The sequence below is a fragment of the Danio aesculapii genome, chromosome 12 (genome assembly GCF_903798145.1).
Source record: "Danio aesculapii chromosome 12, fDanAes4.1, whole genome shotgun sequence".
NCBI classification, from domain to species: Eukaryota; Metazoa; Chordata; class Actinopteri; order Cypriniformes; family Danionidae; genus Danio; species Danio aesculapii.
In genome coordinates, this window is record NC_079446.1 from 19,943,125 (window position 1) to 19,968,910 (window position 25,786).

General features: G+C 34.9%; 1 pseudogene; it reads right to left on the bottom strand.

Moving 5' to 3' along the window:
• The window catches only part of LOC130238288 (TOM1-like protein 2), a 32,365-nt pseudogene extending 7,770 nt beyond the window's left edge, over positions 1-24,595 (bottom strand).
• Between the last annotated feature and the right edge of the window lie 1,191 nt (positions 24,596-25,786).

Below are 25,786 nucleotides of genomic sequence, written 5' to 3' on the forward strand. Positions count from 1 at the left end.
CGAAAGTAATTGAATGTTTTTATTATGGATCTGTGGATTCTTAAAGTGACACCTCTTTCATCAAACAAAACAGTGGATCAAAGCGAGACATTCGCTGCTCTTCACAACTATAGTAACTTTAATCAGTATTAAATACATTGAATAATAAGCAAAGAAAATTTTATGAATTGATTTAATTTCAGTATAAGGTATTGATTTTAATAGAATAAACTTTTATTTTATTTTTTATTTTCTAATCTTTGTTATGCATTCCTTTGTCATTTGAAGTGAATTTCCTCCCCATATTTTATAACGGTTTATGTTCATTTAAGGCATAACTGACAGTGTTTCTGTGAATACTTGACATAATCTTGTGCATATTTGTCAGTAAAACTCCGCTGTGGCGACCCCATATTAATAAAGCCACAAAGCTGAAAAGACAAATTTTTATTTTGCAAGTTATTAATCATTTCCCAGATGAATTCAGATGATAGTTTATTTTTGCAATTAACTAATAAAATATGTAAATTATATTATATTTGTCCCACAGTGTCAACTGTTCATAACACCCATTTGACTTTTACTGAAGTCTCTAAAATCTAAACATCTAAAATTAATGTAATGTGTATTTATTGCGTATGGCCATACACCCAAAGTGCTTCACAATCATGAGGGGGTCTCTCCACACCACCATCAGTGTGCAGCATCCACTTGGATGATGCAACAGCAGCCACAGGACAACAGCGCCAGTGCACTCACCACACACACTAGCTATTGGTTGAGCGGAGAGACAGTGATACAGGCAATTCGGTGGATGGGGAGGATTGGGAGACCATGATGGATGGTGATGAATTTGGCCAGGACACCAGGGATACCCTTCATAAGGGTACACCCCTACCCTTTATAAGTGCCATGGGATTTATTTAATGACCACAGAGAGCCAGGACCTTGGTTTAACATCTCATCCGAGAGACGGTGCTCACTGACAGTAAAGTGTCCCCTTTACTTTACTGGGGCATTAGAACTCAGACAGACCGGAGGTTGAGCACCCCCTGCTGGCCTCACTAACACCACTTCCAACTGCAACCCAGTGGTCTTCCATCCAGGTACTGACCAGGCTCAGCCCTGCTTAGCTTCAGTGAGTAACCAGTCTTGAGCTGCAGAGTGATATGGCTGTGGCACAATAATTCTACTATTATTCTATAGGGGCTTCCACCTTCCCTAACATGAGTGAAAGATGAGACTTTTAATGTTTTAAACAAACTGCGTCAAAATAAATCCCAAAATATGGGTAAAAAGGTGTTTATCAAAATTGTAAATATTTATTCTGATCTGAACTGGTTTAAGTCAATACTAAACATTTTTGCATTTTAAATTATTAATAATTCTTGCTGACAAATTGTCCAAAAAAATATGGTTTGAAGGACAAAGACTAAAAACTAAATAAAAAGAATTAGTATTTTGAGTCTTTTAATATGTTATCAAATGATTATTGTTCTAAATGACTAATAGTTTTTTTGGTTTATAAAATGTAGTTACACTGTATGACAGTTTAGAGGTGTCTTCTGTTAATCAAAGTGAAATATATGAAAATCATTAGTTTTGATTTATAAACAATAAAACCAGACACATTCTAATGTGAAGAAAAATAAAATTATGGACCCTAATTATTTGAACAGCATTTTTAATCAGGAAATTCTTCATACCTTCACTTGTCACACCCTCCTCACCTTCGTCTCCTTTCTAGAGGAAAGCAGATAAATAAAGTAAAGGTTTTCAGCACATTAATAGTTTCAGGTTTATCTCAAATCAAATCAGACAATCTTATTTTTCTCATCAAAAAGCCAATAGAGTTTTAGAACTTTTCTTGATTTAACAGCACATTTCTAAATTACATTACCCAAACCAACCAAGAGTAATTAATTAGTATAGACCATAACAGCGTTAAAAGCATGTCAAGCAAGCATCTACACTACGCACCCAGCCTATACTAAAATTAAGAAAGAATCTGTAAGAATATCCCAGAAAAAAGGGCAAATAAGGAGAATCGTTAGTGACCCCAAACAGAGGGTACAAGGTATACAGCCAAGAATGAAAGAAAACAAACAAACAAAAAAGGAATATGCATTTACAAAAGCATATTTCTTTTCAAATAAGTGGGTTATGTCCTGAAGAACAAGGAAAAAAGGATGAAATAAAATAAACGAAAGGAAATCTCACCACATCAGTACTGAGCCACTCCTCAATGTCATCCATGACAGAGGACTGGTCAAGAGCTGCCTATTAGCCCAAACCATGGGCCGGAGCCAAGCAAATAAACCATAAAAATCCCAAGAATACATGACAAAACAAACAAACGACAAAAAAAAGGAAAAAAACAAGAAGACTTTAACATAAAAGTCTTAAATCAAAGCAATATTTAGCAAACACACCCCCATATGGACACATGAAGAAATAAACCAAACACATGCACAGCCTGTCTCTGCAGAATACATTCAAGACATCGTTCATTATATAGAGCTACACTGACTGAATCAGTATTTTAATGCATAATTAAAAGCATATATAATTTAAATAAAAGTCCTGTTTTCAGAAAGAGTCTCTACAAGCTCAAATGTTTGTGCTTATCATCATCATCTCGAACCTGGCTTCAAATTCAAATTCTTTAGTTTGAGATCTGATAGACTATGCATATTACTGTGTAGTGTTTTCAGAAGCATCCTTTGAAAATTATAGTAATTCATATGCTTTTTGAAGCTCTTAACATCGAGCTGTATGATTCCATATGAAACCATTTAAAAATAAAATGAAAAAAAAACAACAAAAAAAAAAAACTGAAAACTCACAGTAGTGTTTTGTTGTCTGACATCTAAAGTTGGGGCCCCTCCACTTGAAGCCTTTGTGTCTTCGAATGGAGCGCTGAAAAGTCCATCAAGGCAGTAGTTGACAATATAATAAAATCACAATATAATGACAATATAATAAAATCAAACACAATATAATAGTTAAACTAAAGGTTACGACTACGCAGGAGTATCCTTAAGGTTTTAATGGTATTACTACTTTTATCAATACCACTTATCGGTTCGGTGCTTTAACGTTTCTTTTACTTTTTGTAGGTTTTTTTTACGAAAAAACAAATTGAACAGAATTAACAACACTTCCTTTCTATTGTTACGTTTTTAATGTAAAAATAAAATGAAACCAATAATTGTAAAACAAATTAAAAAAAATTCCTGTAAAATAATGGACATAGGTTTGAAAGAAAATGACTCTCAGTTTTTAACCATTCTTCTGGATAAATTCAACATGTTTGGCTTTTCTGGCAGAAGTCAGAATCTTTCTTGGTTTATTGTGCTCCCTGCAACTGAAAATACCCTTTTTGATTTGCAAAATGCAGTTAGATGAGATAATGTTTATGATTGTTTTTTAATACTTTCTTAAATGATAGGTGATTGACTGCTGGCATAACGATGTGAATGATGTAACGTTATAAAAGAAAACAACTTGTTCCGTTTGTTGCAACGGACATTGTTGCTGTCTACTCGGGAAATACAACCTGTTTGGTTCACTCCGCAAGCTTATGAGCTGTGTGTGCACGAGTCTTTGCCACAAGGTATGTGTGTGCACTTAGCGCGAGCCTCCGCTGAGAACTGTGAAGGCTTTTATACTTTATGTGCTCGCCGAAAAAATACAAGCATTTCTCATGTGAGATTGCCAACTGTGCAGACGAATATCAAATAACGCAAATTAGAAAAGGTTGGTCAGTTAAATGATGCTACTGTAAGTAATGTTTATTCAGCAATTATTCTCCAGTACCGATAGTAGAACAGTTAACGTCAGAGCTTATCGATACTTCTGTCTTTCATAATGTAGCACCGGTACCAATAAAGTACCGAGTTTCGACACCCCTAGTTACGACACCCTTTTATTGAAACCGGACAGTAGGGATCTGGTAGTTTTAACAGTCTGATCCTATACAATTTAGTATTAACTTTAAAATAGATACTTACTATACAGTTAAAAAAAGTAAATAATCTAAACTTTCTCTCCCCTGTTAGATAGTAATTTTTTTATAGTGGTGGCATATCATGTCAAGCACAATTGTATGACAAGTAGTAAATCTCCTCTGAAGGAGGAGGGTGCACTAGAGTTGTGGTCATAACACATACAGTATACATGGACACTCAAGCATTTGAAAGCTGCATCTATCAGCTGATCGGGCAGCGGATTGCTCATATATCTACTCATAGACTGATCAGCTGATAGACATCGCTTTTAAATGCTCCTGTGTCTGTGTAACTTGTCTGTGTGCTTGGTGAACAGTGGTGAAGACTGGTAAAACTATGACCTTCAGAACCAATCACAGTCATGTGTTGAGCACGTGAACACAACATCCAATCAGATGTGTAAAAGAACATGCATTTGGAGCAATGCTGCTATCATCACATTTATATCAAATTTCAGTACAGCCTTGTAGAGGTTGGTACTCCTGCAACACTACCAGCAGTGCAACCGCGCGGTCTCACAGCTTGAGGGAAAAGCTCAAAATTAGTTAGTTATTTCCTACAATAAAAGCTAACAGATGTTAAACTATCTAAATTGATGTTAAACACACATATCTGTTCAAATCTAGTTCAGGGTTTCATGACCTTTTAAAAATGATCAAATGTGGAAAATGTCCATTTTCAGCATTGATCGATAATTTTCCCACTGCGGAACGAACCGGCAATTACAGCAGACAATAGTTTTACCAGCCCTATAACAAACTGTGTATGACAATAATAATCACTTCTCTGACATGTTTGCCCATCAGTACACTGTGAACTCATCCATTCCCCAATGTCCAATTGGTCTTTTGCAAGGACTTCTGGGTGGTCCCTTTATGTTTATCCTTTTATGACCACAGTGTATCTTATTATTGTTTTTTCCAGCAGGGTAACACACAATGTCACCAAGCTCAAATCATATCAAACTGGTTTATTGAACATTTTACTTCCTAAACCTTTACTACACTGAAATGGGCTCCACAGTTACCAGATCTCAATTTATTAATTACACCTTCAGTGTGAAGATCACATAATGCAGCAACTGCATAATAGTATCAAGTCAGAAGCTGTTTCCATCCACCTATTTTTATGCACATTTTAGATATGCACAAAAAAAATTGGTTGATGGAAATGCCAAGATGCGCATACATTTTGAAAATATGCAAAAGACAAATATTGCGCTTAACTGAGTGGGATAAACTTTTTATTCGATAAGAAAAAATGTGCATAAACTATGTTGGAAACACTTTTACTGTACAAATTCCAGTATGCATATTAAAAAGTAATGTGATTTTGTTACAAGAGATCATGTGATGATGAAAATGTGTGTGAATGGACAAACCAGCAGGCTGACCACATTGCAAAAAATCTGAAATGTTGTTTTGGTCATTCTAAAATGCAGTAACCGTTTCAGTATTAGTGTTATTATTTTATTAATAACCTTCAGAACTGTCAAGATGCCACCACGCTTTCATTGCATGTCTTTTGAGGCACAAGTCATTTATTAAATGAAGAAAAGATTCACGCAGCTTCTCTTAAATCGCAGCAAATTCTGATTTTACTGCGCCAGTTAATAAGGAAGTGACAATTTTGTTCTCTTTAACTCCTTGGATGGAAATGCTTCATTAGTCACATGTCTTTTATGCAATATTCCAGTTTTGCTCATAAATTTAATTTGCATTTCTAGATGGAAACATAGCTATTGTGGACAAAAAAGGACCATAGACCATTCATCGATGTGAATAAATCCTAAAGGTGTAGTTGGAGGACACCATGACTGAGTGTGGAATCATAGAGTTATTGTCTAGTACATCCTACATGACTCCTCCAGAAATCATGTTCGAGGATGAGCTAAAGTATTCAAAACTTATTATGGTTGTATGAAGCAAAGTAAGGCTAAAGGTCATCACTGAAGCAACTGCTGATGAGAGACGAGAGTGCTGCAGCACGAAAGCAGCGGAGCTTTTATTACGCCTAATCCACCGCTTCTGGTGCTTTGGGTTGTGATCACGTGGGAATGAAGCAAAATACATAGAACGCATAAACCCTTTTTTTTTAAATACACAAAATAAATTTTTAATTTCTGTTATAATGCTACTCTGTGCAGTCTAACAAAAAAGCACAATATATTAAAAGCATCTTTAGTGTTTTTATGAACTATACCTGAAATTAAGGGGGTATGATATCATTAGCATGGCGACACAGGTTGTGGTCCTTGCCCTTAGTTAAAGCTGGATATTTTAACTTTTTTTTTTAAACATTTTGGATAATGTACGGCAGGGGTGACCAACCCTGTTCCTGGAGATCTACGTTCCTGCAGAATTCAGTTGCAACCCTCACCAAATACACCTGCCTGTAATTATCAAGTGCTGTTCGGATCCTAATTGATTGGTTCAGGTGTGTTTGATAAGGGTTGGACCTGAACTCTGTAGGAAGGTAGATCTCCAGGAACAGGGCTGAGCACCCCTGATGTACGCACATAAGTGCATAATACAGAATACCATTTTAGTGGTTTTTGAATATTTTAGTGAAAACAATCTTACATATTATGCCTTCAAGCCAAAAGGTGGCCCTAACTTATTATTAGCAAGGTGTAACAAATAAATGGCTAATGAGCATATATTATAGGTTGTTAGTTCGATGAGATTAATTAGATTCATGGTTTCAGCTACATTCATTCTTCCATGGCGGGACGCCATGCCAAAATTCATCCCGCCAAGGCTACATTACAGCTTCTCATTCAAAACACTTTTTTTTAAATAGCAGGTGATAATTGCACCAAAACTTATTAAAGGGTAAGTGAATTATAACAGCGCAAACTTTTCTGTAACCGTAGTAGTGCTGTGCGTCATTCGTGTCACCCTTTAAGGTTACGTGCTGACTGACTGACTGACAGGTGCGTGATGCGTGAGACCCAGCAAACACGACGTATAGCCATTTCACTTTACTTCAGGATGCATTAATACTGCTATGTAGGTCTATTGGACACATTCATAAATATTCCTAGCAACTCTAATAAATGTTGGAGACATACTCGTTACATAAAAGCACTAAATCGCACTTCAGCAGCGTTTATTTGAGAGTGCACAAGAAAATCTGCGCGCTCTTGAAGCGGCTTGTATTGGAGGGGGCGTGCAAGAAGTTTTGTGCACGAGCAGAGGAAATCGGAGTGCAAGCAAAGAGATTCGCATGATGTAGGCTATTACATAAATGCAATCTCGACTTCTAATACTGCGCTCATGACATCGGTCATTGAAATAATGCCACAGGTAGTTGGTAGATCTGTGTAAAAAAAGGCCTGCCGCCACAGCTGGAAAAAATCCTAGAGGAAACATTCATACCTTTTCCACTCAGGAACGGTGCCAGTCCTAGTTTGGGCAAACATGTCAAAGTCATCTTGGGGTTGACAGGTGGCCAACGAGCTCAAGGTGCCGCTCACACTGTCCGAACCAACATCTGTAAAAGCAAAGTACAACAAAGCTTAACAAGCATTATGACAAAAAGACCAAATAAGCCTCTCTCTTTAATTTGAGAATTTGTTTACAGATATGGCATTACCCAAACCAGCCAATCTAGAGGACAGTGTGACTGGAGAGGCAGAGCGAACTGGAGCCACAGATGGAGGCAGGCTGGATGGAGGAGTAGCACTGATCCTGGGACTGACCACCGCTGGAGACCCCGGTCCCAGGTCAATCAGGTTGTCTTCTGTCGCTTCGTTCAACACCTGTGGATATGCAACACCATTTCACAGATACAATGTGACTACTGACACTTTGGTGTTTATATAGTACTATATTCATATATAATCGTTTTAAAATAATATTAATATTATACATTTTCAAACTGGTGTACATTCTTCAACTTTTTTTTTGTTTCGGCCTGCAGTTAGTTCTAAAGGTTGAGGCAAATGGTTGGGATGTACAGTAGCACATACATTGTTTTCACCATTTACACAAACTCTTTCAGGAGATCAAGGCCCCGTTTCAGAAAGGAGGTTAAGTGAAAACTCTGAGTATGTTAACCCTAAAATGGGAGAAATTCTGGGTTTTCCATTTCAAAATGGCAGGTTTGTCAAAATTGAGAAAGCAGGGTAAGTCAAGCCTGTTTTTGTAAGAGAGATAACTTTAACTCAGAGTCAGTTACCGTGGTAACTTACTCTTTGAGCCTAACCTGGTTAGGAGCAGGAGCAAACTCTGAGTTTCTGTCGGTCTCCTCCCCTTTATTAAAGATAAAGTGGTATTTCTTGCTCTAGCCTTAGTCATTCATTGCCTATATTTCAATCACACAAAGTAGCGAGAAAGGTTTGTCCTTTTTTTGGAACATTACAATTAGATTCAATAGCATAGTTTTAAGTTTTAGCTTTGATATTATTGCAAAAAATAAATAATCATCTTAAATTCACTGACCTTCGATAGGGACATGTACCGTAACTAAATTAATGGGATTATTACTCGTTCTAAAAACTATTTTTAGTATTGCTTACATTCATACATAAATGTCATATCAACCCACCTGTGGCAAACCCACAAGTGCACTTTTAAATCCTTTAAAAACTTTTTATCTTAAACCGATCAATGTGAGTAAAAGTGTGAACCTTAAATTAAACATTTCCACTGATCATTAAGTTAAGGTTATATGCATTCTTGTTGTCAAATTTGTTGTAGAAACTATGCAGTAGCGTATTTTATGTAATTTAATGCAATTACATCTGAAATAACTTCAAAGTTACGGCCAATTCCCTACTTTATCAAGTGAAAAGTATATAAACGTCACATATTCATTTTCTTTTCGGCTTAGTCCCTTTATTAATCTGGGGTTGCCACAGCAGAATGAACCGCCAACTTATCCAGCACATGTTTTTACGCAGCGGATGCCCTTCCAGCCGCAACCAATCTCTGAGAAACATCCATACACACTCATTCAAACTCATACACTAAGGACAATTCAGCCTACCCAATTACACAGGTGTACTACATGTCTTTGGACTGTGGGGGAAACCAGAGCACTCAGAGGAAACCCACAAGAACACGGGGAGAACATGCGAACTCCACAAAGTAATGTCAACTGACCCAGTCGAGGCTCGAACCAGCGACCTTCTTGCTGTGAGGCGACAGCACTACCTACTGCGCCACTGCATCACCCAACGTCACACATTACATTACTTATTTTTTATTATACGTAAAACATTTAAATACTTCAAATATTTTAAATGTAAACTTACGTATTAACTTCAGCAGCTATGGTTTCCCATACTAACTGTCTCTGTTTTGCCAATGCAGTGGTGTTGTAAATATACAGTATGGTCATATTTGCTATAACTTTGCATGAGCACATCAAGTTCAGCAGGAGAAAAAAAATGCTCTTTTTTCAGATGTTGCCATGGTGCCCTTTAATATCGGCGCTCCAATGATGATGCCTTTTTATAGTCACGGTGTGCGCGCTTAACTCTAAATCAGTCTAGTAAGACTTGATTGACCGAACACAGATCAGTTTTTAATCTCTCGGTAAGACAACTCAGAGTTCAAGTTTAAGCTCAAAGTTGGTTGAACCTCCTTACTGAAACAGTGCCCAAATCTGCAACTAAGAAAACTAAGAATTAATGAAAAGGGTGAAGTGACACTAGACAGGAACGCTTATTGTAACACTGGGTGTGTTGGGCAAGAGTGAAAGTATTATTGCTCAGTGTGTGTGTGTGGATGTTTAGGTCCTTCTTTTGTAACATGCTGTTAAGTTTCTGTTCCCTCACTATTAGATAACAAAGTAGGGGAAAGATGCAATAATTTACATTATGTGACAAATATCACCATATTTAATATGCATTTATTTTTGCTATTTGATACCACATGAGAAAATTCTAAATTCAAGCCAGAAATTCATTACCATTAAAATGCATGTAGTCTTTTTAATGTTACTGAAATAAATACAGATTAGTATTGTGGAATATTATACTTCTATTTCAGCATAATTTAAAATTTTAGCCATTCCTGAAACGTCAAAACTGAATTTCCAGCATAGCCTTCAGTGCTACATGATCCATTAGAAATCCTGATTTCCCAGAGAACTTAGTTTTAAATTGTTTTCAAATACATTTAAACATTACTGTAATAATATAGAAGTCTTTTATGCCAATTTAAAGTGTTCATAAATGTAATGCTTCCTTGCTGAATAAAAATATTAATTTCTTTCAAAAACATGACCACACACATTTGAACGGTAGTGTATTTCTTTCATGCACTCCTTGAACCTACTAAAATAGCTGAATATTATTGCTATGTGTTATTAAATATCTTACATTAATTCCATAAAAAGCATTCCTAAATCCCCATGTAGACTATATTGTTTAAAACAGTAGGCAGAGGAACAAATACTAGGGCTTGTAGATGGACATATGAATGGATGGAAAAGCAAGCGACAATCACAGACTGTGGGACAAGCGTTCTACATGCTAATGAAGGTTCACTGTCAAAACATGCCAAATGCGACACAAGAACACGATACCAGCCAGTAATGACATTCTTCACCATCTGAATGTCAAATAAAAAAAATGAGATTTGATGATTTTTATACTTGCCTCCCTCAGCTAGCAATAACAAAAAATAAAAAATAAGAAAAACAAAATCACAAAACAGACCAAAACCACACAATAAATAACACCAACATGCAATCGTATCTTCTTCTGTTGAGAAGCACACATCATGGAAGTGGTTGCATCACAACGTAAAATGAACCAAACATTCTCAGAGCAAAAAGCAAGCAATGAGGGGAAGAGGAAATTACATGAGTGACTCTGAGCTGTGCTCTTGGCATGAACCTTTTACCTTACACGTTTGGTAAAAAATAAATAAATAAATAAAACACACATTGATGACGAAGTGATGCCAACACACAGATTAAAATGATTAATATAAATCTTAAAGAAGACACAACCCACCCCATTGTTTATGCCTTGGGCAGTTCGGCCAGAACGGAACCTCTCATATCTAAAAACAGAAAAGCGAGCAATCATAATCAATACATATTATTAAAGGGGTCCTTTAATGCTTTTAAACAGAATGTAATATAAATCTCAGGTCTTTCTAGAATGTGTATATGAAGTTTAAAGAATAATAATAAATAAATTAATTAATAAATAAATAAATAAAAATGATATATATTATGTATACACACAGTATATACGCGTTTTATTAACCCATCATCCAGCATGTACTTAGTGCACAGATACAGAGTTTTGACAAGTACATAATTTAGTAGCACATTGCATTTTACAGTATAAGATCGATTAAGAAACAACATCAAATCAGAACAACAGGATGGCTTCAAATGAGTTAAATAATAATAATAATAATAATAATAATAATAATAATAAAAAATGTTTTTTAAATTAGATTTTATATACATTATCTAACTTCTCCCTCATATCTCACCCAGTTCTTTTGTTAAAGGTTTCCATTGGTCAAATACATTCTTTTTTCCATCCCACTGTTTTTCTTCAATGTCCTTAACCAGCCCTCTAGTATCGGTGGTCTACTCTGGAGCCATTTAAAGTTCTTCTTCTACATCAACAAACATTATTCATAGGAGATGACTTTTTTTTTTTTACTTTTTATTAAGTCTGTTTTAACTCCTAAGAGAGCTACTAAAGCTTTTCCAGTAAACTGAGTCCAAAAGATTTTAATAATGAACTCAAATGCCTCTGTCCAGAAAGCAAATAAGATATTTTTTAACCCTGTAAGACCTGATATATCAAAAAACTGAAACATCTGGAACTGAGATGTTTATTAAACCATCTAGCAAACAAATAAAATTTTGCCATATACATTTTTTTTCATATTTATTTTGTATCAAATTTGATACTTCAGGTGTTTGTGCACCTTTTTGCTCACAACAACTTAATTTTAATGACAAAACAATATTTCAGGTAGTTTTTCACTTTGTTTTTACCTGTTACATTTTATCAAATCATATATAACAGGCTTTTAAACAAAGTATTGATCATGTTGATATTATATAGGTCTTAGAAACTTGAGTATCAAATATGATACGTGTGGCTCTATAGGGTTAAATAACTTTTTTTTCAAAAATCTGGACAACCAAAATCTTAGAGAAAGTCTAAAGAGATCTATATAAACCATTTAATGGATATGAATTCATGCCTTTTTGACCTTTTGGGATCTTTGGACCTTCAGTGAAAGGACCAAAACCTCCTACATTTCATTCAAAAAAATTTTGCAAATTCAAAAAGAAAAGATAAACCTCTCATATCGCAGGAAGATGTTGTTGAGGTCGTCGTTGACGTGCAGGAGCTCCTCTGTGACTTCCTCATTGGAAACACGTGAGATGAGCTCAACTATCCTCTGCTGCATAGCCCTGCAAGTCCTGTTCAGCTCCTTTCAACAAAACAGAAAAAATTTAGAACACAAATAGTCAACATACTCCCTCTAGTGGCCTTCTGTAGCTCTTTCAAGACACAACCAATGTAATATATAAAAATAAAGAAAGAAATCTGATTGGGGAACCTGCAGAAGCTCATGATCTGAAGGATCCTCCTGACCAGGAACCATCTCGGTCAACATCTCCGACATCACCTTAGTGTTCCCACGCACGATGTCCAGCTCACTGCGCAGCTTGCAAATCTAAAAAATGATATGATATTATTTATTACGTAATCTATGAAAACAACATGGGTGTTGCAAAGTGTCTTGTCATCTTTTGTTTAAATATGCGAGAATGATCTCACAAAACAATAATGTAACAATGCCTTTTTTTCTTTAAAAAAATACCTGGGCAGTATGACAGTATATATTGTTACCACAGAATGAAATGTGTACAATAATTTTTTTTTACATGTATACATGAAATGTAAATAAGTGGGTGTGGCCAACTCACATGAAGCATACACAGGGTTGAGAAAGACACTCCATGGGAGACTGGCAGTGTTGTCAAGACCGCGGTAGCTTATATTTTATATTTTTGAAGGAAAAAAGTTTGATATTTCCTTAAACTGTTTACATAATTATATTTAAATATCCTGTTACTTACTTTAAGATATTTTTTATTTCTGTGAGAAGATAATCATAAGGTCTGTCCACAAACAAAGTGAAATTTGTTGTTCATCTAAAGTCATGTTTTGTTTACTATATTTACAAGGTTAAAAATAAAATACAAAATAATCAAATAAGAAGAAGTCCTTTTCTTTTCTTAAATATTCAAGTTTATTTACTATATAAATCCCTTTTATACATTTTCTGGAATAACTACCTTTATTAAAAAAAACTATATCATGAAAACTATAGTTACCGTGAAATAAAATTTTGGTCACCTCCCAGCCATTCTTCTAATACAGCACAAAAGACTGATTATTAAATTGACAAATATTTGATAATGATAATTTTGGCATTACATTTGGGTGAACCATACATCATGTATATTGTCACTATGTAATAATTTTTTTATTATTATTGTGACCTACAGTGAAGATCAAAATTAGTCCTATAATATAATAGAACTTTAATAATAATAATTTCAAAGTTCTGAAGTCACTGCCTAATCCTTTTTGAAGTTAACCTAACATGTCATGAGTTGCATACAATCTGAAGCACAAAATAGACAACCTCTAAAATTTTGAAAATTAGCTTTCATACACAGTACCTTGCAATTGTTGGCACGGATCTGGGATCCTAATTACCTGACAAACAATCTATGTTTTTTGTTTTTTTAATCTGACCCTATTTAACTGGCTGCTTAACTTTTCATTATTTTATTGACATTGCAAAAAGGTGACTGAAACAGTAGCTAGGTTATCCAGATGAAGGCCAAAGAGACGATTCTATATATCTGTATATAAAAGAAGCTGAGAGCCACCTCTGCAGTATTATTAAATAATCAAAAGTCTAAACGAAGCTTTGCTGAAAGGCATGTTGTGTGGACAGAGAACTGTTCCAGAGTACACTTTGGTGATAAAAAGCAAGTTTATGTGTTTGGGTTCAATGGGAAGCATTACATTTATCATCGAACTAGAGAAAGACTGAACCTAAAGTGTGTAAATGAGTCAGTGAAAGGTGAAGAAGGAAATGGTCTGGTGTTGTTATCAGCAGGAGTTTGGTCTCTTATACAGATTCATGACAGAATGAATGCAATTGTTTACCAGAAGCTCTTTCCACAAACTGCGTTCATTGCCCAATCATCCAGCAACTTTCATGCAGGAAAAGGAGCCAATCACACAGCACAAAGGGTAAAGCAGATCATTGAAGCTGAACACAATTAGTCCAGACTCCTGAATTAAACATACAAATCTCTGGGAAAAAGTCCTGGATAAGAAACCACTACAGTGTGAACTGTGAAAGAGATTGATAAAATAATGGATTAAGATCACTAGAGCAAAATGAGAGACTAGTGATGACCTGTGATGTCCTGTGAGAAACTAGTGATGTCCTGTGGCTGCAGATGGAATGAAGTCAATCATAAAACAAGGGTACAGTATGTTCACTTCAGTTGATTTTTCCACTACTGTAAGCTTCCAAAATTTTAGTTGTGATTTTTAGTAGAACAATCTTCTACTTGCATGGCAATGACACAATTCAGATGTATTCACATTTTGAACAGTGAAGATTACATAATTTCTAAAAAAGTCAATATAAAAGTAAATAAATTTTCTCTCTTTTTTTTATCTCCACTGAATTGTGAACTGATACACCCCTGGAAAACAATTGTTGATCCAGAACCTGTTCAGGAGAAGGATTGATGGGCCCTGCGATGTGCAGATTGGGCATCTGTGGGGAAGTGTGGGCCACAGGGGCAGTGAAGGGTGGAGCGGAAGCAGGGTGAGGCTGTGGCTTGGGCTGGACTGGGGCACTGTATTTCTGCTGGTCCATCTCTGGAGCGGTTTGCTGCTATTATAAACAGAGCAGGACAATAAGCATAAACACAGAGATAAACTGGAAAGGTAAAGAGATAAAGATAAGTAATGATAAGGGATGTAATATTTTAGAGGGAGCTGCCAGTACTATGGTGACAGACAAACTACAACATACTTGACGTCAAAACTTACACGCTGTGGTGTGTGAATGGGTGACAGGGTCTCCAATTCAGATCGAGGAAACTCTATACCCTTCCTCTTCATTTCTTCATAGACGTGGACTACTCCTGTCAAATCTGGACTACTCCTGAAGGCATCTGCCCATGCCTGACATACAGAATACATACAAATGCATTATGATTTGAAAACAAACTTGCTATTTAAAACATGTTCTGGTAAACCGCAAGTAAACTTTAAAAGATATGTAGGAATGGAAGTTCAGCTGCTCAGATCTTCTCAATTTGAAATTTTAATACCTTGTTAATATCACAGTAAATGTTTGGGGTTTTTGTTAGATTTTGTAAATAATATTTGATCAAGTGAAAGAGTAAGATTATTAAACATTATTCAATATTTAATATAACAATGCAAAATATATAAAATAGTGCTGTGCGATTAATCGAAATCGAATCGCAATTTGAAACATTGCGATTAGCTAATCGCAAGAGGCTGCAATACGAAATACGTATTATTTAATTTCCCCTGCCCAGAGCAAATGTGTGATCTGTCTGTGTATGATAGGCTGCGTCCAAAATGGCATACTTCCATACTATATAGTATGCTAAAGTCAGTATGCGAGCAGAGTAGCATGTCCGAATTCATAGAATTCGAAAATCAGTATGTGTGAAGTACCCAGACAACCTACTACTTCCAGCGAGATTCTAAAGTGTGCATCAGATGGACGCTACACTATCGCATGATGCCCCAGAAGAGAATTCATGAATGGGAGTGAAGCGACGCAACTCACGTGGGTAAGTCACGTGATCATGACAAAATTGCTGATGTAGTACGTCTGAGTTCCATTCATACAGCTCACATTCAGGAAAAACATGAAAGGGCATACAATTGGCATAATGGCGTCTGCTGCTTCAGAAGCATTAATACGAATTAATATAAAAAAACAGCATTGGTTAATATGGGAATATTTTGGACACCGAACAAAAACAGGTCATTTTTAAGAGCTGTCGCAGAATTGTTGCCACAGCTTACAGAATATTGAGCTGAAGCTTGACTACAAAATTAAAAATCACAAAGCAAATAGCAATAGCAATGTCAAAAATAAATAAATAAATAAATAGTCGCAATTAGATATTTTCATCCAATCGCACAGCCCTAATATAAAATATATAAAATAAAGTCTTTAGTGTCACTTTCAGTCTTCAGAAATCATTAATGTGATAATATGCTCTCACACAATCTACATTGTAAAAGCGCTATATATACATTTTATTTTTTAACTTTATTTATAGAGGTTTTTATAAAAACATAACACCCACAGTGTACATCATGTATACAGTATGTTAACAAAATTATCTCTGTGTTATTACCTAATACTACCAAGAACATGCACCAAAACACTAGCAGAAAATACAGCAATTATACAGCACCATCAAAAAAAAAAAAATAAATAAATAAATGATCAGCCAGACTAATGGAATAAGAAACAAAATAGAAAGACATGTAAAAAAAAATTGAAAAGGAAGGGGCCCCATGTTTTTTCATACAACTTTTTTCTGCTTGCCAAATCTAGAGAAACTTAACCTTTCCAGCTTGAGGGCAGAAAACCATTTAACTATTTAAAAAAATGTGGAGGTGTCGTGGATTTCCACTCCATCAGAATCACTCTCTTGGCCAGCACCATGCCAAACATAAGGGAGAGTTGTTGATGTTTAGGCCAAGTTAGAGCCTGGTCTGAACATCCAAACAGTTCTAATTCCACATCAATTTTAATGTCCATTTCAAAAGCCTGGCAATAAAGTCCAAGATATTTTCCAAAACTCCAGAATATATGACCATAGGTCCCGAATGTGCCATTGCATTTATCACAAAGGAAAGATAGAAGGATACAGCTTGTTAAGTTTGGCTTTAGTATAGTGTAATCTATGCATCATTTTAAATTGTATGAGCTGTATGTCTTACATTTATAGAGCAAGAGCGATTACAACTCAATCCCTCCTCCCAAGTAGAGGATGAAATGTCAATTCCTAATTTCCTCCCCAAGAATCTTTAAGGTGAGCAAAAGCGCTACGTAAATAAACATGAATAGAATTGAATATGTTGAAAACTAAAAACACCTATGGTTACTTTCTTCTCAGGATTCTTTGATTAAAGTTCAAAAGAACATCATTATATTATTTAATTATATAGTTCCTATTGTCATTTTGAACCACTTAAAGGTGTAGTTCACCCAAAAATGAAAATTGTCATTGTTTACTCTCCCTTCACTTGTTCCAAACTAGTTTAAGTTTTTTGTTCTGTTGAACACAAAAGAAGGTACACTGCAGAATGTTGGAAACCTGTAACCACTGACTTCCATAGTACTTGTTTCTCCTATACATGGAAGTCAATGTTTACAAGTTTCCAACATTTTTTTTTAATATCTTCTTTTGTGTTTAACAGAAGAAAAAAAAACTCAGTGAAGAGTTAGTTAACAATTAGTGAACTATCCCTTTAATGTATCCCTGCCAAGGCTCAAAATTGCGACCATTTTAGTCGCATATGCAACCTGAAATTTAATCTATGCGACCTCATAATATATTTGGGAGCATTTGTGCGATTGCATATAATAGTTGTAGTGCGACCTGTTTTGATTTTTTATCTAAAAATGTGCTGAATCGCTCTTCCCTGCTGCTATATTGGTTAATATTAGCTGTCAATCACTCAAGGCTTTCCGCTGTCAGATGACAAGGAGCTTTTGTGATCACGGGAAATGCAAACAGCTGAAGAGTGAAAAGCCCACAGGTTTGCAAACCACATCTAAACTTACAAATAATGGCAGCGATGAGGGCGATCATGACATGTGGTGAATGTTGATCCGCCAGCAGAGATCAATCGAGTGTTTTCGGAGAAGGTGCCCGAATATCGATGCGTTTCATTCACTTGCAAATGTCCGCTAAATGTAATATCTAACACTGTAACATCATCGCCACAGAGGCTCCACCTTTACCAAGTTTAAACTGAATCTGCGGCTCATAACAAAGAACAGTATTCGCGCCGGTGGTTATCGCGAGAATCCTGCTCTGCCCCGCTCATATATTGGGTCGGCTGACTCGCCTGCTTTTCCACCAGTGGTGGTTCTAGACCAGAGTAACTGGCAGGGGCCACTTGTACTTTTAGGGGGCACACTTTAACATACATCACAAATTACTTAAACAATTATTCAAAGTCATTGATTTATGCATCACTCTGAAGTCTTCATAAACATTCATTCCTTCCTTTTCGGCTTAGTCCCTTTAATAATCTGGGTGTCACCACCACAGCGGAATGAACCACCAACTTATCCAGCATATGTTTTACGCAGCGAATGCCCTTCCAGCTGCAACCCATCACTGGGAAACACTCATACACCACGGACAATTTAGTTTACCCAAATTCACCTATACCACATGTTTTTGGACTTGTGGGGGAAACCGGAGAGCACCCGGAGGAAACCTACACAAACACAGGGAGAACATGCAAACTCCCACATTTTGCAAACTCCACAATGTGCTACCCACTGCGCTTGCCCTGTCTTCATAAATAAGCTGATTAAATAACCTAAACTCACAATATCTTTCATGTTCATTTATTTGACAGTAACTTTGTATTGTAGAATAACACTATTATAACATTCAAGTACATCAAGGCATTTTTTTCACCTGTTAACTTTAACAGATGCAGTTAAAGTCCATTTTTTGCCATCCTATTATTTTAAAATAATGTTTCCCCAGTGATCTAAATAAACTAAGAAGTATTCAAGCACTTTCCTATAAAACACAAATAATTATTCTGGAGTCATAATAAGTCTTATTTCCTAGTTTATTTCTTGAATAAAAGCAAGTTTTAAATTTTTTTTAAAACAATTTGAAGTCAGTTTTATTAGCCTCCTTTAAGAAATTTGTAATGTGTATTTTTTTGATTGTCTACACAACTAACCAGTTATACAATAACTTGACTAACTATTCCAACTTTCCTAGTTAACATAACCTAGTTAAGTCTTTAAATTACACTTTATTCTGAAAAAGACTATAGAATACTTAAAGGGACTTTGTATACAACTATCTTGCTAAATAACCAGTAAAATATTGTGCACTGACTGTCACCATGGGAAAGCTAAAAAAGTAGGTATTAGAAATTAGTTAGTTAAACTACTATGTTTAAAACGTGTTGTAATAAATCATGTGTTGATGACTCCTGCTTTATGTCACGACTGAATTAAAAAACTAATGAAGGCAAAACTAAATGATTGAATATTACTTTTACATGAGCGTAACTGAAAACTAAACTGGTTCAATGTGTTATATCTGTTTTCGGTACTTGCCAACTGTTTGTAAGTTCAAGACTGCATTTCCTAACAAAACCTATGTACACTTAATTTCTGATTGATAATAACCTTTGCATAGTCGAGGACTTCCTATATTAAAAGTTTTGAAATCGCTATTGAAAACAGAAGTCCATATAATCAACAGTAGACATTTTGATAGTGTTTCACAACATGAGCATGACTGAAGTTGAATCTTTTATTATCTGTGTCAATTTGGGGTTAACTTCTGACGAATGCGGAGTGACAGAGAAACCGAGTGCACGCAAAAGCGAGTGCGCACAAGAGCGAGGGCGCGCGCCACCGATGGCTGATTTCGCTTCCCGTGGCGTTTTGACACAAAATTCGCGTCCAAATTTAGGGGGGCCAGAGGGGGCGGGCAAGCTTGTTGACACGGAGGCATGTATGCATAGTATGTATTTCTCTATTTATTACTAACTAAATAAACTGTTTTGCAGATTTCAGCCTTGAATTGAATGATTTATTATAATCTTTTATTTATTTGTAGCAGAAATATTATTTATTAAATTGACATGCATATAAGAACAATAGCGCAAAATAAATTTCTTACTGCAATGCTTCATTTTTGTTTGATGTAAACCATACATTTATTTTTCATAAAATAACAGACTTTTTTTATAGCAGATAACTCACATTCAAGCACATTCAAGGCAGCATGATCATGAAAAATGTAATTCATTGTTAGTATTATTGTCATTTTCGTCATCATTAATATTTAAATATTATTAGACATACATTTTGGAATATTGCACACAAATATCAATAAGTCATCTCAGCATTAGTTACATAGTTGTTTCTGTTTTTGTTAGTCCTAATTGATGTTGTTTTCAAATAACAAATCCCTTAAATACAATTGCAATAGTGCTTATTCATTTTTGGTGGGTGCTCCTAAATTTTTTTTTGGTGCTCCTAAATATTAAGTTGGTAGCACCGATGCTACCAAGTAAAAAAGTAATTTGAGGCCTGCCTGCCGAATAAGAGTATTTCATTTAATCAATCACTTATAAATAAAGTGATCTCGTCCCAAACTTCTGAGCATTAAATTAAGGATTAAACATTAAAATCAACTGACTTAAAGTCATTTGAATGTCAAACACAAACGCAAAGCAAAAACTTTAACTTGCCTAGTCTCTTTGGCCAAAACAATGATTAAATTCAAACACATTTCTGGCAACATGTTAAAATGCAAGGCCAATCAAACTGAAGTCCCTTTATCACTGAGCCAAACATGGTAACCTGATCCACTAGATTGTAATGAGCACAACTTCAGTGCCAATGAATTAGCCAGATCTCCTTGACTACCAGCATCAGGTAACCATCATCCCCATAGTGCACCTTTTCTCTCTCCATCAATGGTCTTTCTCTTTTTGAAATGTTCATAATATATATTTATGCACTCATTTTGTGTTAAACCACAAGGCATCAACATCCCTTCAAAGGCATCCCTCAAGGACTAGTCACTTCCAGAATAAAACATATCTTGGTAATTTGCTCAGTCCCCTTGTCATCCAAGATTTTAATTAATGTCTTTTCGAGGAAAACATTCCAGGATTGTTTTCCAAACAGTGGACTAGTATGGTGCTCAGTGGTTTTAACTTCCAAGCTGAAGTTTCAATGCTGGACTCTGAGCAAGAAGGACATATACTGTATATTTTATATTTACTTTTTTAAGAAAATCGCCAATAGTTTTCCTGGTAAGATGCCAACTATTAGCTGAAATAGCGTAGAGTCCTTAAAAAAATGCACTGAAATTTCAAACTACTGCCGATTAATTCGTTGTCTATTTTTGTTCTTAGTACATGCTTGAAGTTGCTTTGTGTTTTTATTTTGCTTTCTGTATTTGCTTATATCTGTTTCTATATTCAAGTACCCGAGGTTGATGCTAGTTTTTTATTTTGCGATGCTTGTGAAACATTTTTAGTCACATTTTATTCAAGAAAGTGCTATACAAATAAAAAAATATTATTATTACTGTGCACCATATGTTATTTTACAGAGCACCATATGTTATTATTTTTGAGCACATATATTATTATTATTATATTATTATTATTTTAAGCACCTTAGAAGTCCACTATATGGAGAAAAAAAATCTTTGAAGTTTACTCCAAAACCTTAATTTCTTAGAAAGAAAGAAAGAAAGAAAGAAAAAGAAAAAAAGAAAAAAAAAAAAAAAAAAAAAAAAAAAAAAGAAAAAGAAAAAAAAAAAAAGAAAAAAAAAGAAAAAAAAAAAAAAAAAAAAAAAGAAAGAAAAAGAAAGAAAGAAAGAAAGAAAGAAAAAAGAAAAAGAAAGAAAAAAGAAAAAGAAAGAAAGAAAGAGAAAGAAAGAAAGAGAAAGTGGATGATAATTTAATAAATGCTCAGGACATTTTCCTTCTGGAATGGTACAAAACCCTTCACTTATAATAATAATTTTAAAATGTAAACAAAATCCAGATTTTTACCTGTATCAAAGCTAGTACTTGTCCTGAACAATCGCGGGGTGGGTATTTTTAGGAGATATGATTTTCACCAAAACGCCATCAATGAAGTCTCGGGTGGTGACAAGCATGTGGAAGCGATACCCACAGTTCTTTACACATGTCTCAAGAACCTGAAAACATCAGGAAAATCAAAATAAACAAGACAATCTATACATGATCTAAAGTTTGTAAAGACAGGTGTCCATTGCATGTTCCTCACCGTCAATGTAAGCATCACCTCCCTGTAGTTTTTATTCCCATTAAGCCTCTTCTTTACAGCTCTCATTGCACCTTAGGCCTATTAATCAGATGAACAAGTTACAAAAAAGCATATCCATACAGCTAAAAAGCAAGTCATTATGAAGTTTCAATGCTTTGGATCAAGTTGAATGAATCAAAGTCTCCAAAAAAGCATTACCATCTTCTATAAATAACAAAAGGTTGATGAATATTCAATCTTTGTAAGGTCATTGACTTGCAATGGATTTTAATTTGAATGACTACAGAAAAAAATGAGAGTACAATCAACTATATCATATCTACAATCATACAACTACAACCGCGACAGGAATATCCGTATTATACTAAAAATAGTGTCTAAAGACTGTTGAAAATAGGTAAAAATGAAAGGAGTTTCGTTTCCCCTTTTATTTTATTTGATATTATTTAAATGTTTGTATACTTCAAACCACTAAAATGTTAGCATGATCACTTATTTGTTTATATGTAAACAACAAATATGTTGGTTTGACATCAATTAATCTGTTAGGCTGAATCACAATGGGTCATTTTACATTAACAAAGGTTGTTTGAAATTTAAAAAGCATTTTACTTGAGTTTAGTAACATTTTAGAATATTATATATACTGTATATACTCTATATTTACAATTAATCATTTAGCAGACACCTTTTATCCAAAATTTTTTTCAAGCATATACTTATAAACATATACTTGCTATTGCAAGAAAGATAACTAAACCAAATTGCCAAATAGAGTTAATAGATGTATTTTTTTGTTAAACACAGGGTTCATACACATTTTACTACTAAAATTCTATGATTCATGATTTTCCAAGACTTTGAAGTAAATTTTCATGATAATGTTCATGCAATGTCTACATTTGTATGGTAAAAGATAAACAATGCATGTTCAAATTTATTACAGCATATCTTAAAACACGCAGCAATCTATTAGTTTCAATTATATCCATGTAAAATTGATTTAAATGATGCTTACACCACACTAATAATGTGAGAGTATGTGATTGGCAAAGGACAGAATAGAAGTCAAGACAACTAACCTATATTCAAGAATACAGATATTTGTTTTCTGTGACTTTTCCAAAACTTTGTGGGTTTTTCTGTGTTTCCAAACTTGTCCAGGCCTGGAAATGCCATGTAAAAATTCCATAACTTTTCCAGGTTTTTCATGACTGTATGAACCTGTAAACATTTTTTTTTTTTGGATTGTTGGTTGTACCAACTGAGTAGCTTTGCATGGACAACGGTAAATTAAAGACCTGTTTAAAACAATTTAAGACCAACAACACCACGTTTTAGTGAATTTAATACCTTTTAAGGCTTAAAATTTAGTTACTTTTTAAGACCATGCGGACACCATGAAGATGTTTTCATTAACATATCGTTGTCAGTATTAAATGAGCGGATTTTTTTTAAGAGTACAAAAACATAATAGAAAGTGTTAGTAACAGATGGTCAAGTGATGACAAAAAGCAAGAAACTTTGAGAATGACAAAAGATTCAGCTGATAACAAAAAGAAATAAACAAAAACAATAAGATGAATAATATGTAGTGTGATGACAAGTTCCTGTTTGTCTAACAAATTACACAGAATGGTTGTTTAACAAAAAACATATGCATTTACTTTTTAAATGATTATTATTTATGCAAGCACCAATATGAATGACGTCTTGCCTTTGACCCAATAGCCAGAACTTGGTGTTACTTCATTCAGCCTGTTAAATGCTATAAATCTTTTATGCCTCACCCGTCTTTGTTTCATTGATTATGTCACATTTCCATATTCAAGGTCCAGTCTTCACTTTGCAGGGAGCCATCTGTGGCCCTTTCTAGGGAAGAGCAAAAGGTAAACTGATAAGGTTACTGCCCAGGAGAATCTGGAGTGACATCGGCACTGATGGCATCGCACTGAACTGCAAACTTCTGTCTACTACGTGATGCTGGTTCTCCTCCAGTGCTTGCAGTCATTTTCCGTTTAAAAACTGGCCATTTATAAACAACAGTATGAATCATTTACACACATTACTTCAGGCTTTAGCTATGAAACTGGGTGTGAGAGATAATCGCAGTGTACACTTGCTAGCAGGCTAATTCCAGCTGCTAATTAAAAAGAGTAGTTTTTCATCTTACTTAAACTCAGCTTTTCGCCAAGCTAGAAACTCTTTGAAGAATTTAGCCATTTGCTTTGTTAAAAAACACATTGACAGCTATCTGCTAGAGCAGTTAGCGTGATGAGCATTAGCTGTTAGCCAGCTTACTGACAGGCTATCCATATGTTGAGCTTTGCTTGAAGTGGGCTCAACTAAATACATTTCTTCAGGAGCTTACTAGCAACAGCACAATTTTGATGCATGATTTAATATCTGAAAACATACCAATGCAGTGTCCCACCGGAGTACTATATGGGTTTCCCAGCAAGAACTCCATCTTGTCAACATACCCATCGACTAACACTCAATGAGACGGTAAACCACTCAAGCCCCGCCCGCGGACGATTCTCATTGGTCGCTTAATTCAGGACAGCACATCTATTGGCCAAAACACACAGTATGTCACTGGAATGACACGCCAGCCAATTAAAGGGACAGTAGTGATTCCGTCGACGTGACTTTGCTTTATTATCGCAGGTAGGTTGATATTTTATGACATACAGTGTTTACGTAATGGATAAGATTGTAGTTCAGACTATGCACTTAAATCAACAAATGTTTTAATGGACTTTGATCTCAAAGGGAGAGTTTAGCCAAAATGAAAACGTCTGGATAATTTACTCTCTCTCAAACCATTCACGATGTGAGGTTTTAGCTGGACATTAAGGATTTTAAGCTAACTGTTTGTTCCTTTATGATTCGGCAGTTATAACACCACTTCATAATCAGGAGCCACAGGCATCAATTTAGTTTTGCCCAGTGTTACATAATAATATTACATTTCTAAGTAAGAGTAAAGTAATGAATTACTTAAAGTGACAAAATTTTAGTTACTTTTTAATTTAATTAACTTTTTAAAAATTCTTGAATTTAAATTAAAAGTAGTCACCGTGAATCACGCAGTAAATGAGAGAATGTGTTCATTATTTTAAATGCATTGAAGGAAAGAAAAAAGGGGATTGTCTCATCAGACAGTGATTTTACTTAAGACAAATAATACAAAAGTAGCAACACGTTGCTTTAGCAATACATTGCTTTAAACTTGCAATAATCTGCACCGTAAACCAAAAAGTTAAGGTAACTCAAACCATTGAGGAAACCAATTACAATAAACCATTAAGTTCAAAACTAATCCTAATGAGTACTGTGAACTTAATCCATTTGAGTAAACAAAGCAATTGAGCAAAGTAAAACCCAATAAATGAGAACTAAACCAACTGAGAACTGTAAAACTCACACCATTAAAGGAAACTGCTTGGAAGTTCAAAAATTAATCTATATGAGTACTGTGAACTTACTCCATTTAAGTTGAAGTAATGAGGTATTTAATTAACATCATTACCTTCACACTGAGTTTAAACTCTTTTCAAATGAGTAGAATTAACTTTTAATAAATTTTGAGTTAACTACATTCATTCATTTGATGAAGTTGACTGTGGGATTTACAGTGTGTATATACGACATGTAGAGCTCTGTGTAATAACATTA